This window comes from Amblyomma maculatum, unplaced genomic scaffold (assembly GCF_055883805.1).
Source record: "Amblyomma maculatum isolate TAMU_Amacu unplaced genomic scaffold, ASM5588380v1 scaffold_15, whole genome shotgun sequence".
Lineage (NCBI taxonomy): Eukaryota > Metazoa > Arthropoda > Arachnida > Ixodida > Ixodidae > Amblyomma > Amblyomma maculatum.
Genome location: NW_028146740.1, coordinates 9,446,559 through 9,462,269, shown reverse-complemented (window position 1 = coordinate 9,462,269; position 15,711 = coordinate 9,446,559).

Below are 15,711 nucleotides of genomic sequence, written 5' to 3'. Positions count from 1 at the left end.
AAAGGAAACGTTGTAGGGTTGTGTTTTAAATGTTATTACAATTCATATATCAGCCAATGTGTGGTATTATAAATATTATTTTATTTTGGAAGTAAACATTGTTTTAATGAAATTTTTACATGATATTATTATGAAAGCAATAAAAAATGGTTTGATATTCATTACAGCACTTGTGCTCGAAGTGGTAAAAAGAGGCCAATAAATGATGAAGGTGATACTCGATGCAGTGACTTACAAATGAGTTCACCTTCTATATCGAAAGTATGCAACAAACTTCTACAGCGGTTAAGAAGGACACTCTCACTGAAGACACATTTCAAGCCTTATATAGCGACCCATTGAGGCTCTCTTCGGGAAAGTAAGGTTAATGTGCGGAAGGGAATGACATATGCTAGATGCGAGGGCCGTAACAGCTAGCCGCACATGACTATATTGCCAAGACGGATGTTTTATCTGAGAGCAAAATCAAGGCACTGAAAGGAGTGATGGCATCTCCTACCATCCCATTTCCCACTGTCACATATTCCGCTTTACCTTACGCCGCTGGATATATCGTTTAGTTAATCAACTTCGGGTGTGACGCTTGCGCTATTCTTCTTGAAACTAGTGAAAGAAGCAGCCCCATGTAGTACGCTCTTCTACGAGGACAATATTCTAGTGGGCTACATTGTCCGAAAAAAGAGCTTGTTTCCCTATTGGACAAGCTTCTTCCTTTTTTTCGAAAAAGCTGCCGTGCACCTACTATACACACAAATGTTCTCGAAGTACTTAAGATCCTGATTCAGTCAGCATTTCAGAATTCAACACTAAGTTGCCCGAAAGGAATTGACAACAGCTATATTATTAGGTCCGTTTCTTTGATATTTGAAACATTTCTCAGAATTATTCTTCTCAAATAATAATATCAGGAAAGTGACAGAGAAGACCGAGAGGCCAACTCCTTATGTGCACAAGCCGTGCAGGAAGATTTTGAGACTCAATTTTCTAGACGCAGGTCGCATTTTGATGAATTGATGAACATATAGTGGAATGTGTAACTTTGAAGGACAATGTTTTTATTGTTTGCCGCTCTTGTCGATTCTGCTTAACTGTTTATGTCAATTTCCTTGATTAAAAGTAGTCGCAAGACTACATATACATCTTCGCGGTCTTTCAACCGACTGATATGTTTTGAACGAAGCTAGAACAGCGCACTCCACTAGACAAGTGAAAATTTTACTATATGAGTAAATTTTTGTTCTTTACTATGAATCTGAGACGAGCCATGAATTTTTGCCGTTCCTCTTCTGATCTAAACGAAAACGGTAGCGGTTGACAGAATCTCCACCCAACAGTTCACCATGAACTCACGTCAAGCCGCGCTACACCTGCTTAAAACATTCAAAGGCACATTGCTTAGCCTGGCAAATTTATTTTTTGTACGAAACTTAGGGGTAAAAAATGTTGAAGTGTACCCGAAGCTTCATTCGACCGTGCACGGCCGCACTGACGAAGGAGCGCGTGCGTGAGCGGATTGTTGGCTGTATTTTATTCCTCGTACACGATAAATGTTCGATATTGATTACGGACTTTGTATAAACCATAAGTGGCGAAATGGCAGGACCTGCCGGTTGCAACTGGCGCGGGCGAAGCTAAAAGTGAGCGCGCGTTTCCCTTGCGCGTGAACGGCTGTAGCGGAGGAGCATGCATGAATGGATGGAATATAGGAGCGTCCCCTTTGAAAAGGGGTGGTAGCGGTAGCTATCATGTTCATTTTTCTCCCTATATCTTAATTATTGATTTAGAATGGTTAACTAAACTATCATTCTATTTATTAACTTTTGTTCCTACATTACTAACATTATGTCACTTCTCTGCTTTTAAGCCACCAATCTTCCAGTCGTTTTTTGCTAGTTTCCACCGCCGGTTTATTCACCCGGCCACTGTTATCTCTAAACCCCAGAGCTTCAGGAACAGTGATTCCGCCTGCAAAAACTTCCGGATGGATACCATTGCATTCGAGTATAATATGGTCAATTGTTTCACTGGAGTTTCCACATACAGCACATGCGTCATCTCCATTGTTAAATTTCTTTTTGTAGCTGCGTGTTCTAAGGCACCCTGATCTAGCTCCAAAAAGTAGGCCACTGCCTCTTGAGGTATCAAAGAAATCTTCCTTCCTGATCTGCATTCTCCCCTTTCGGTATAATTCCACACTGTTTCTTTTCCATCGAATTTATCCAATTTTTACCTTCTGTGTTTTCACCTGTTGCTTAATGCTCCTTATTTCTCCGTCCTTGTTACTAGCATACTTACTAGTTAGTTTCCTGGTTCTTTTCCTCCATTGTGAGTCAACGCTTTTTAGGTACAGGTACTTAATTACTTTAGCTGCCCATCTGTTACTGTCCAATTTCCTCAGGCGTTCCTCATATAATATTTTACTCTGAGCTTTCTGTACTTCGAAAGATGCCCAGCCCATATCTCCCTGTACCGCCTCATTTGTAGTTTTGCCCTGGGCACCTAGTGCTAATCGTCCAACGGATCTCTGATTGTTTCTAATGTCTGCTGTACCTCTGATTTTAGGCACAAAATCGCATTTCCGAAAGTAAGTCCGGGTACCATAATTTCTTTCCAAATACCTTTCAAAACCTCATACCTATTGTATCCCCACAATGCCTTATGCTTCATTATCCCGGCATTCCTTCGCCCGTTGGCCTTAAGTGATTGCTCATGCTTTCCAATGTATGCCAATACTTCGCTCAACAATAACCCCAGATATTTATATCCTACTACTCTAGGTATTTCAAGGCCTTGAATTTTAAGACCCTGATCAGTTGAGCCGTTGAAAATCATCAGACCCGATATAACTGCGCTGAAACTGAAGCCTAGAGCGTCCCCTTCGTCTCCGCAATACTTAACTAGAGTTTGCAATTCTTCCAGACTCTCAGCTAGCAGCACAATATCGTCTGCATACATCGAACCGGGGAGGCGCTGCTCTACCGCCTTTCCACCTAATCTGTATGACAGGTTAAAACCTAGGTTACTGTCTTGTATCCTCCGTTCCAGGTTTATCATATAAAGCATGAACAGCACCGGTGATAGAGGACAGCTTTGTCCTAATCCTTTGCATACTTTGACATCCTCCGTACTTTTTGTCCCTTCCCACGTAATTTATACTTTGTTATCCCGGTATATTTCCTGTAGGAACTCTATTATCTCATAACCGATACCTTCTTCTTTTAATATTGTTACGGTACGCAGTGAAAGAGACGATGACGAAGTGCTGGGCTGGTAGAAAAAGACGACGCTGCAGCTACGTCTGGTTCTCCTGCGAGTGTGTCCCTGACTGTGAACTGTTGCGGCTACGACGTACCATCGCCTCCTAATATCTCGACGTGCCTCGTAACATCTTGGTGGAGCTGCTGGGTTAGACACCAATACCGCAAGCTGGATCTCCGTATGGCCGCCAACTTGGTGCTAGCACTATGCAGTCCGACGCAGTTACCTCTACAGCGGCACAACCAGCGCCCACTGTCGTCGTTGCGTAGCCTCGTGATCCGGGAACCTTTTGCGGCACCGACGACATCGACGTCGAAGACTGGCTCGCTATGTACGAGCGAGTCAGTAAGCACAACCGATGGGCCGCAACGTTGATGCTTGCAAATGTCATTTTCTACCTGGCTGGTACGGCGCGCGTCTGGTTCGAGACGCACGAAGAAGATCTAACATCCTGGGACATGTGCAAAGAGAAGCTTCGGGATCTCTTTGGCAAGCCAATCGGACGCAAGCTCGGCGCTAAAAAGGACCTGGCATCGCGAGCACAGTCGTCGACCGAATCATATCTGTCGTACATACAAGACGTACTAGCTCTATGCCGCAAAGTGAACAGCGCCATGCCCGAGTGTGACAAGGTGGGCCACATCTTAAAGGGCATTGCTGACGACGCTTTTAGCCTTCTATTTTGCAAAGATTGTACGACGGTCGACTCCGTCCTCGAGGTATGCCGGCGGTTTGAGCAAGCTAAACATCGTCGTATTGCTCCCCGCTTCGACCGCTTGCCAAACACAGTTGCTACGTCTTCGTGCGAAGACCTGCCAACACTGCAGCAGCCGTCCCATGAGCCAAACTTGACCAGGATCGTTCGCAGAGAGCTGGAGGCAATGGCCCCTGTCGCATTCACACCTCAGCCGGCGGATGCTACTATAGCACTGATCCAAGCTGTCGTTCGGCAAGAATTCGCGAACGTGGGCCTTAATGCGAGCGTAAGCCCCAGCTCTGGTCAGCCGTCCGCACAGCCATCTGTCCAGCCCACCGTTCCAGTGGTAGCTGCTGCGGCTCCGACTGCGCGCTTCCCGACGCGATACCCCGAATCTACCCGACGCTAACGCAACCCAGAAGAATGGCGGACCTTCGACAACCGACCGATCTGTTTCAACTGCTCACGTGCCGGCCACATTTCTCGCCATTGCCGCAGCCGTTGGGTTCCGCCACCTCGACCTCGCGACTATCATGATCGCAGCACCGCCTACGGACCACACCCAACCTCTCTCCGTGATATGCCCTCTCGTGACTTTAACCCGCCATCCCCGCGCATGTCCAGCCGATCGCCGTCTCCCCAAACCCGCCGTTCCCGCTCGCCCCTACCTCAGCGTTCCTTGTCCCCTCACCCTCACTTCTCTGGCCCGCTCCCGGAAAACTGATCAATGCAGCTCCCGGAGGTGAAGCTGCATTGACGACCCGGCCTGAAAATCCTCTGCTGACCCTCGCTCATCGCCGCAATCTTCGAGATATCTGTGTAGATGGTGTGCCTGTTACCGCCCTCATTGACACTGGTGCCCAAATTTCCGTCCTCAGCTCTTCGTTTCGCCGCCGACTCAAAAAGGTTGTCACACCCGCCTCTTCATCAGCCGTTCGTGTCGCCGACGGAGGCGTCGCTACCGTCGTGGGACTTTGCACTGCGCGCGTGAGCATTTGTGGTTGAACTACCCCTGTGTTCTTCACTGTAGTCGACCGCTGCCCCCACGATGTGATCCTCGGCATCGACTTTTTAACGGCGCACTCTGCCCTGATTGATTGTTCAAGTGGCCTCCTTCGCTTAGACCTGCCTTTCTGCTCCGACCGCACAGATATCAAGCCACGCCTCTGCTCCGTCGAGTTTGTTCGCCTACCGCCCGAAGCTGCTATGTATGTTCCTTTGGCCCCGTTTCCTGCTATTCCTGATGGTACATACGTCTCTTGTCCAATCACCGATGTTGTTCTCCACCGTAACGTCATACTCCCTCACACTGTCCTGACCGTCACGGATAACAGAACCTATCTTCCCGTCCTTAACTTTAGCCGCTCTGTCCAAGTTTTGCCCCATGGCATTGCACTCGCTGACTTGCTTCCGTTGGCTGACTGCGAAGTTTCTGCCCTCAAGCCTGTGCCTTTGTCTGAACCCCCCATATCATCTTCTCGTTCGACCCTTTTTACTCCCATGATAGCACCGGATTTGACACCTCAGCAAGCCGGTGCTCTCTCCGACCTTTTGCTTTCGTACAAGGACATTTTTTATTTTGCAGACCGTCCTTTGGCCCAGACATCTGTCGTAACGCATCGCATCAATACTGGTGATGCCAGCCCTATTCACAGAAGGCCTTATCGAGTCTCTCTTGCTGAGCGCCACGTGATACAGAAGGAGGTCGACAAGATGTTGACAAATATTATTGAGCCTTCCTGCAGCCCCTGGGCGTCTCCTGTCGTTTTAGTCAAAAAGAAAGATCAGACTTGGAGATTCTGTGTAGATTACCGCCACCTCAATCAGATCACTAAAAAAGACGTTTATTCGCTACCGAGAATTCACGACGCCCTCGACTGCTTGCATGGTGCCAGCTATTTTTCCTCGATCGACATGCGTTCCGGCTACTGGCAAATAGCTGTCGACGAACGGAATCGAGAGAAAACCGCATTTGTCACCCCTGACGGACTATACCAATTCAAGGTCATGCCATTTGGCCTCTGTAACGCTCCTGCGACCTTCGAGCGCATGATGGACTCGCTTCTCCGTGGCTTCAAGTGGACAACGTGCTTATGCTACTTAGATGACGTTGTCGTTTTCTCTCCCACGTTCACAAGTCACCTTGAATGGCTTTCTACGATACTGGCAGTCTTTCGCCGCGCCGGTCTTCAACTCAACGCAAAAAAATGCAGCTTCGGCCGCCGCCAGATCAAAATCCTGGGACATTTGGTTGACGAAAATGGTGTGCAGCCCGACCCTGATAAAGTTCGTGCAGTCCGCGAGTTCCCTACACCACGTAATACAAGTGATGTGCGAAGTTTTCTCGGGCTCTGCTCCTACTTCCGTCGCTTCATTCGGAACTTCGCTGACCTAGCACGTCCCCTTACCTCCCTTTTGCAGAAAAACGTGAATTTCTCGTGGAGCCATGAACAAGCTCAGGCCTTCACAACGCTCATTCCCGCGCTCACCGCTCCTCCTGTACTGGCGCACTTCGACCCGTCTGCTCCTACAGAACTGCGCACCGACGCTAGCGGACATGGTATTGGCGCCATCCTTGCCCAGTACCAGCACGGCCACTCTCGTGTGATTGCCTATGCCAGCCGCCTTCTATCTCAGTCCGAGCGCAATTATTCAATTACGGAGCGCGAATGCTTTGCACTTGTTTGGGCGTTGACCAAATTCCGCCCTTATTTGTTTGGGCGGCCCTTCAGCGTAGTGACGGACCATCATGCCTTGTGTTGGTTGTCATCACTTAAGGACCCTACTGGCCGCTTAGGTCGCTGGGCCTTGCGATTACAAGAATACACGTTTACTGTTGTGTACAAGTCAGGCCGCCTACATCAAGACGCCGACTGCTTGTCCCGCCACCCCGTCGACCCTCCTGAACTTCCTGACAATACTGCTGACGACTGCGTTTTGTCCATTTCGAACTTTCTCCACATCGGCGTCGAACAGAGTCGTGATCCTTCCCTGCGCCCCATTATTGATCACCTGCGCAACGACAGCACCAATCCGCCCATCAGTATGTTTGTGCTGCTTAATAACACATTATACCGACGCAATATGCGCCCAGATGGTGTAGACCTTCTGCTTCTTGTCCCGACACATCTACGCTCTGCTGTTCTTGCGCACCTTCATGATGCTCCTACAGCAGGGCACCTAGGAGTGTCCCGCACATACGACAATGTTCGACGGCGATTTTACTGGCCTGGCCTCTACCGCTCTGTTAGTCGCTACGTCGCCGCCTGTGAGTTGTGCCAGCGCAGGAAGACCCCGTCTCTTCACCCTAGTGGGCCCCTGCAACCACTCGCAGTTCCAACTGAGCCCTTTTCTCGAGTTGGTCTCGACCTGCTCGGGCCATTCCCCACATCGACTTCAGGGAACAAATGGATTGCCGTAGCGACCGATTACGCCACCCGGTATGCCATAACCAGAGCTATCCCCACCAGCTGTGCCTCGGGCGTTGCAGACTTTCCTTTGCATGACGTCATCTTGCTTCATGGTGCTCCTCGTCAACTGCTCACCGATCGCGGTCGCTGCTTCCTTTCTAAAGTTGTTAATGACCTTCTGCGCTCATGCGCTACGCGCCACAACTTCACAACGGCCTACCATCCACAAACGAACGGTCTTACGGAGCGCCTTAATCGTACCATGACCGATATGATGTCAATGTATGTTTCTGACCATCACCGTGACTGGGACATCTCTTTACCTTTCATAACATTCGCTTATAACTCGTCACGACATGATACCGCCGGATACTCTCCTTTTTATCTACTCTTCGGCCGCGACCCTCTACTTCCCTTCGACACCTTACTGCCTCTTGACGATTCCTCCTGCAGTTACGCTTCTGATGCCATCGCCCGCGCTGATGCCGCCCGTCATATTGCTCGAGACCGGCTTCGTGCGTCCCAGCGTTCTCAAAAGCACCGTTACGATCTCCAGCACCGAGACGCCTACTACCCTCCTGGCTCCCTCGTACTCCTCTGGCTCCCTGCTCGACGTGTAGGCATGTGCGAGAAACTTCTGCCCCGCTACGTGGGCCCTTACCAGGTCTTGCGGCAACTTACCGACGTGACGTACGAGATTATGCCTGTGAACCGCCACTCTCCGGCAAACCATCATCCAGAAGTCGTGCATGTCGCCCGTCTCAAACCTTATATCTCGCGCTCACCTGTGTAGTCTACGCACCGGGACTGTGCTTCTTCCGCGGGGGGGTATTGTTACGGTACGCAGTGAAAGAGACGATGACGAAGTGCTGGGCTGGTAGAAAAAGACGACGCTGCAGCTACGTCTGGTTCTCCTGCGAGTGTGTCCCTGACTGTGAACTGTTGCGGCTACGACGTACCATCGCCTCCTAATATCTCGACGTGCCTCGTAACAATATGTTCCACAGGAGTTCCCTGCTTACGTTGTCGTACGCCCCGTTTATGTCCAGGAAGGCCAAATACAAAGGTCTATTTTCCACTCTAGATATTTCGATGCGTTGGGTAAGCACGAACAGGCTATCATCTAAGCGCCAACCATTTCTAAAGCCGTTCTGAAGTTCTCCGAATATCTTGTTACTTTCAACCCATGCTTGCACCTTTAATTTCACCGCCTGCATGGCTAACCTGTACATAACAGATGTTATTTTAATCGTCCTGTAGGATTTTATGTGCATCCTGTCTCCTTTCCCTTTATAAATCAAATTAATTTTACTCTGCCGCCAGCTGTCCGGAATTTGCTTATTCGTTATGGCTGTTTCCAGAGCTTTTAACAACGTTTTCTTACTTTTTGGACCGAGTTCATTAACCAGCTTGATCGGAATTCCAGCTATTCCGGTAGATGTGTTTTTAGGAATATTTTTTTCTGCTTTTTTTTCAGTTTAGATTGGTCAGTTCTAAGCTGCTTTGTATTCTGCTACCTTGTGTTGCTTCCCGATTTGCGGAGATTACCCTATCGTCGCTCTTAAATGACTCGGTTATAACTGATGTAATGTAGTTCACTGCGTTATCTCCCTTTAAACAATTTCCCTTGCTATCTTGAATCCGATCTTGCTTTCTTTGATTCTTCTTCCCTAGCCAGCTTATATGGTTCCAGAATTTTCTTGCTCCGCCTCTAGAGGCATCGTGTATATCAGCGATCCAGCGATCGGTTGACTGTCTTATTTTACTTTGGACGAGGGCCTGCACTTGAATTTTCTTTTGTCGATATGATTCCCATTTTTGGTCGATTTCCTCCTGAGAAGCCTGTGCTTTCTTTGCGATTCGGTGTTCCCTTGAAGCAGCCCGTCGTTGTTCAATAGCTTCCCTGATTTCCTTATTCCACCAGCTCCGTGGCTTCCTCTTTCCATTCCAGCGGTTTGCTACTTTAACCTCCTGAATTTTCCTCCTTATGAGTAGTTCTGCCTGTTCATAATCCCAGTCTTCCATGGGGCTTTTCTCTATTGCTTCCTCTATGTCTGCTGCTACCTGCGCTATTTGATCGTCGTTTAATTTTGCGTTTACGTTTTGTCTAAGTTCCATTTCTCTTTTCATCAAGGGCCCCATCTGCAGACTAATGCGTTTATGATCACTTCCCAGACTACACTCCCCTTCTTCGTCTATTTCCATTTTTGTGACCTTGCTATAAATTTCCTGTGACATTAGACAATAGTCAGTGGTTGTCTGCCTTTTGCGGAATTCTCACCTGATTTGGCCTTCACATTTTGTTTCTCTATTTACTATAACGAGATCGTGTCGCTCACAGAAATCTAGCATTAGCTTGCCGTTACAATCCGTGTATCCATCCAGATCGTCGATGTGGCCGTTCATGCCCCCAGTAGAATAATATTGGCCCCGTTTCCAAACTGACTTATATCGTCACTGCGACATTCAACAAGATCCATGTTTTCTTGCCTGTACTGATGTCCTGTTCCTAAATAAACTACCCCTAGCCATGTCCTCGTGCAGGCAATTGTTCCTGAAACCCAGATATTTTCTTTACAAGATTATTTAATTCTTTGCCAATTTTTTCCCTGGTGTATCAACATACCTACCCTTCCACCCTTTTTTTCCGTTCTCGTTCTGTTGCACCCTTCCCAGACGTAGCCTTCAATAAACGGCGGATCTTCTAGATCCCTGAGATGAGTCTCGCAAAGAGCGTACACACCTATTTTGTCATCCTTCAACTGCTGTTCTATCTCTAGCCATTTCGCTCTTTTTCAACATCGCTGCATGTTTATGTAGCTGATCCTAGTGTTAAATTTCTTTTTTGTACTTTTCTTGCTCGACCTACACTTTGCCATTTTTGGGGGCTTAGCCTCCATTATTACACTTTCTTCTGCTTCACTTCTAACTACCTCTGTGCACGGAGTCCTCGCGAACCCCCTAAAAAAGCTACAGCCCTGCCTGCCAGGCGCCAGCCGATCTCTGCTCCTACCCTCTGTTAAACTGAATGCCATATCGCTGAAAAGCCCTACCAAAACCTGCTTTATGTACCTCCCTGTTTACCTCAACCACTTCGAAACGCTTCTCCAGGCTTTACTTTCTTATGTCCTGATTAACTGTCACCACGTCCTTTTCCATCTTTCCGTTCAATCCTAGTACCTCTGGTACTGTGCATACAACTATCTGCGTCTGCTGTGCTATCTCCCTGATCTCGTCAACTCCCTTAGCTAAACGTTCCACCACTCCTGCAGCGTCACCATTTAGGACATCGTTTAGCCCCGCGGCTACTATTACCATACTGCGCGCTGCGGAATTCTTCAACAGCCTATTTTTACTCTCTTTTAGCACTGCCCTCATTGTTCTCCCTGGGAAGGCTCCAACCAACACTCTCTTATCACCCCTTACACCTTCCAAGATATCTCGCTTGCACCTGTTCATGTTAGAATCTCCGGCGATAAGCACCTGGGCCTTCTCTCTCCCTCTCCAAACTGTTGGCTCCTGCTTTCGGTTATCTGTATCCTTATCTCTGGGATTTTCATTCTTCCTTACTTCTTCTTTTTTTTCCGGCGTCTTAGCTGCTTCTAAATAACTCTGACGGTTCGGATCCGCCTGACCTACTTTGCTTCTGCCTTCCATGCCAGTGCTGGCCCCAGCCACGTGGCCCGCATTGGAATGTTCGTCCTCGTTGGTTCCAAGGATAAAGTCGGCCCCTTTTTCTTCAATTTGAGTAAGCTGTCCAAGCAGTTTCTTATTTCCCGCCCTTAACAAACGTACTTCATTTTCTAAATCATCCACACGAGACACTAAACTGCCCCTTTCTTGATCAAATCTATCTAGACGCGCACTCAGTACGGAACACGGACACAAAAAGTCGCTGCCTTCCGCTTCACCTACAGAGTCAAAACGCGTTTCCTTGAGATTAACCTGCGCCTCACACTGAGTACACTTTACCTTCTTTTGATTCCACATATTAAGCGCTCATCGATTGAATTATATCTATTACGAATTCTCAGAATATACAAATTGCCAAAAGTCAAAGCAGCAGTGGGGCGGTGGCGACCCCACCGAGGCGTGGCGGGCGGTGGAAACAGACCCCATTGGAGAGGCCGTAAGAGAAGAGAAGCGCTCTCTCCCTCGAGACCGGCCGTGGCCGAACAGAGGCCGAATTACGGACTCCGCTCACAAGTTTGTGAGCGTGACGTCAAAATTTTGGAGCTGTGACGCAGCCTTGAGACGTCAATCGTGACGAGTATACGAAATCGTCCAATTACCAGTGACCTTTAGCGTGGCTCCGCCCCGGTAGTCTGAATCCTCGGCAAACGCTGTTGCCACTGTGTGGCACAAAACTGAGCAGGGACCATCTCCTAACTTTTTGTAACACAACGCAATTAATACGCAATAAATAAAACAGACAAACGTTTATTTTGGCAAAGTACTATTTTTAATATTGAATAACATTAAGCTCAAGTAGAAGCGTTCTTAGGTTTGTAATTATACTTGTTATTAGGTAACTCTGGTTGCCGCGAGAGTGCGCCGGCGGCGTCATAGCGTGCACATGGCGGCCTGCAAGCAAACAGCTGATTCCCCGAGTAGGTGCTGCTTTTTTAAGCGTCGTCCTAAATCAAAGTACAGTGTGGATGCCGTCAGCGTGCTGAAAATCTAATATAATGCAGTCGAAGTTCAGAGCCTGCTGCGATAGAATTTCACGGAGCGCTTGACACAGAAATGGACAAAGACAACTTGCAGAGGTGTTTTCGGTCGGCGCCTACTAGTATCGATGAGAAAAGTGCTGAAAGTGCAACGTGCAAGCTCTGTGGTTCTATTTTTTTCTCTTTAGGGAATGCAAGACGACTGTGAAGCATGTAGTGTAGGCCAAAATGAAGCTCCGTGGTTGCATGATCATCTGTGCCTTCACTCACTGCAGTGTCACCGTGACAGGGCTTTCGATATAGCGTTCATTGTAGTGCGCTCTGTATTTTTTTTTTTGTTCTTCATGACTGGGTTGCTTTGCTTTTGAGCGATACCTTCTGCCCACACACCATTTGCTTGATGCGCATGTGATGTTTTTCTGCGTACGCTAAAATTACTGAGCGCTAAAACTCGCAATATTATGCATTCAATTTGTCAGCTTTACACTGTTTGCATTAAGCAAATGCGTTCTATGCATCCTAACAGTATATGCTGACCTGTAGTCCTGAAGGGCTCACTAATGGAGACTGCCCTATGCAAATGCATTGTACATAGCACTACTTGTGTCATGTTCGGCACTGTTAAGTGCCATGCTTTGTTTCCTGCTTCTGAAATGTGCCACACCTATGACAACTACTATGCAAGCCTGTAATCCTTAAGCAACTATTATTTTGTGTCTTGCCTCTGTGTCGCAGTTTTATGCGCAATATTTTAATTTCTTGCTTCTGAAGTGTGTCAGACTTGCGATGAGTACTGTGCCAGCTTACAGGCTCTAAAAATTATTCTTGGTGTGTCCTCACAGTGTAGCACCATTGTGCAGCACGTCAAATAACTGCCGATGCTATTGCAGACAGTTAGTTTCGCTGCTGCATATTCAAGCGTGTGAAATGCTGCAGGAAAAAAAAGGTGCACAATGGATACACGTGCTTCTAAAAAAACTTCTGTGAGACTTTCCCATTCTGATAGGCTTCACAATTGCTGCCTCGTTGTAGAACACTTTAATTATGTCCTAAAACACATGCACACACACAAAAACACCAGCATGCACGGTTGCAAGCAACAGTGAAGGGGGGTGTACGAAGACAAATTTGACTTGACAGATGAGGTGTTTTAACGCATGGTTCGAGAAGATGCATCTTTATCACAACAGGTTTCTGGCACAGAAATGAAACGAGAAGACGCTGCACTTGGCTGCCTGTGATGGGTTGGTCAGCTACGTGTGGTATACCACAACCGATTGCTGTGCTGGGATTGACGCCAAAGCGGTTGCCGCACCATGGGCAGCTGTGCCAGCCTCAGGTGGTAGGCTCTGTAGAACAGGCTCACAGCATGATCCTGCATGGCTTTTCCCTAGAGGTATGCATGGCAACAGTGATCCCACTTCCAAGTAGCCAGTGCACAGATGTGACCCTTTCTTGTCCAAGCCAGCAGCACCCTCCTCGTCTGCAGGCAGGCAGGAAGACATCCAAAGAAGTTATGCAACAAGGCACATGCTACACGCTCTGGCTGGTAGAGGAACGTCTAGTATTTTTGCAAGCATCGGAAGCGGGTCTTCAGCACGCCGATGCAGTTATCCACCATTTACATTGTGGAGGTGTATGCCTTGTTCTATAACCGTTATGGAGAGTCCGGACCGGGATTCCATGGCACTGGCAGCCATGTCTCCAACAGGTGCCCCTCTCACCAGCATAACCGAAAATGGCACGCTGTTAAGCACATTCTTCGTCACGTCGTTGCCGACCTCAACAGCCTCATAAACTAACAGCCTTACTGACACAATGGAAGAGTCGCATCAAGTAGCTCACTGCCAGGTTTTGCTGACGATGACAATCATGAGCGTGCAGACAATGAATAATTGAACGTTTCAGCCACACTGCTGTAAGGGCAGCCTTGCAGTTCATAACGGTATAAATGATGCCCCATTCCTACTCAATACAGGCATCAAACACACGCATTCCCATCTTCGTTTCTTACGTAGACATTTCAACAATGTACTAGTGTCTTATGTTTCAGCTTTTATAAAAGCCCAAGAACGGTAATACATGTGAGGCATGTGGAGCCTACTGTAACTTATCTTTCAAAGAGCAGCGCGGCGTAGTGTCGTGAATTCGACGTTTCGCAGCAGGCCTGCCTCGACCTGTGTCATGCCTGTGTGCAGCCGAGAATGTCGCCAGAAGAAAGCATCATGCCAAGATCCCAGGTTTCATGGCCAAAATCATGTTGGCATCTCATATCTGAAACAGGGACATCACAAGGCTACTCGTAGACGCGCGCTTTGCCGTTGACAAACCCGACGACGCCGGGTATGCTGCCGTGAGGAAGGAAGCCTTTCTTCGCCGCCGCCCTAGCTGCACGCCGCAAACGCTTTCGACCTGTCGGCTACGCGAGGCCGGTGTTCGCCTCGTTGCCAGTCGCGGCTTGGAAGCCACTAGCAGTTCGGAAAATGCGCAGTGCACACATTATCTGCCGCCGCACAGACAGCGCGCTCGGCCGCACACACCTATCTCAGTTCATCGCCTCGCACAGTCACTGTACTATATCCGTCTCGAGCAGCAACATGTGTCGTAACATCTCGCCGGGCACGTCAGTCTTCGTACACCATCCTTCGCCGATGACCGCGTCGGGGCGCCGCCGCTGCCGCCTCACGAGAACGCCGGCTGCCGCATAGATCGCCGCCATTTTCCCTTTGTGAGCGCTCACAAACGAGTTGTGAGCGGCTCGCGTCGCTCACAACCCCAGCTCACAATTGGCCCGTAGCCAAGGTCATCACTTCAAGTGTGTTTATGACGTAAACTGCAGACGTCGATGATGTAAAGAACGGCCACTCCCGCCGTGTTGCCGCTGGCCAATAGGAAGATTGTGAGTGTGAGTGTGAGCCGCCTGTAATTCGGCCCCAGATGGCTGGCTAGTTCGCCGTTGCTTCGGCCTCGCCGTGATTGCTTTGCTATGCAGGCTGCGAAAGAGAGGTTTCGGCGACAAGCTGCGGCAAGGAAGCGACAACGTGTATAAGAGACAGTGGAAGAACATGAAGAACGTCGTGATAAGCATCGCGCACAAGATGAAGTTCGGCGACTACGTTCTAGATCTCCGAGTGCTTCCACATCGTCGGCTACTGATGACTGCTCAGGAATGCCATCAAACGAAGACAGCGCTCTGAAGAACAGTCGCAACCATTGCGTGTCATGTGTTACTCTGTAGCCAAACTATCGAACCACACAAGCTGCGTCACAAGCGAACACACAAGCGTAGGCCATGTGGTCATTGCTAACGCAATTTACCAAGATTTACCAGAGATAAGCCGCTGCCAATTTTTTCATTTCATTTCTACTTCAGAGCATTTTTCAATTTTTTTTCTGTTTTCTTCTTCTTATTGTACCATTACGTCTTTTTGTAATGCTTTCTTCTTCTTCATATCACAAATAACAGCCAATTGGCAGTGAGCGCATCATCGGTGTGAACGCCTTGCTGTAATCTCTTCTGTGTGTGTTGTGTTTGTAACTATGCAGCGGCAGAGGTCTTCTGCACTTATCAGGGTCTTAAATACATGGCCATGAAAACCACAGAGTGGCAGAATATAAATATCAGGGTATGTGTAAACGAAGGATTTTCATACATTGAAAAGCATAAGCAATCACT